Here is a 222-nt window from a genome sequence, read left to right as displayed (position 1 = left end):
CAGGAGCGGGAGCGGAGGCGGCAGGTGGTGGAGAAATTTCAGAAAGCCCCGTTCGAGGAGATCGCAGCCCACTGCGGCGCCCGGGTGAGCGCTTTAAATCCTCTGCTGAGGGGACGGTGGCGATGTGACTCTGAACTTTGCCACGCCACCCTCCCCCTGCCCTGGTGATGGGTGAGAACCAACTGGATGCTCATCCCGTTCGTACCGCTGTGGTCCTCGAGG

This window comes from Pterocles gutturalis, unplaced genomic scaffold, assembly GCF_000699245.1.
Source record: "Pterocles gutturalis isolate BGI_N339 unplaced genomic scaffold, ASM69924v1 scaffold31651, whole genome shotgun sequence".
Taxonomy (NCBI): Eukaryota; Metazoa; Chordata; class Aves; order Pterocliformes; family Pteroclidae; genus Pterocles; species Pterocles gutturalis.
The sequence above is the reverse complement of the archived record's forward strand: the minus strand, read 5'-3'. Positions refer to the sequence as shown.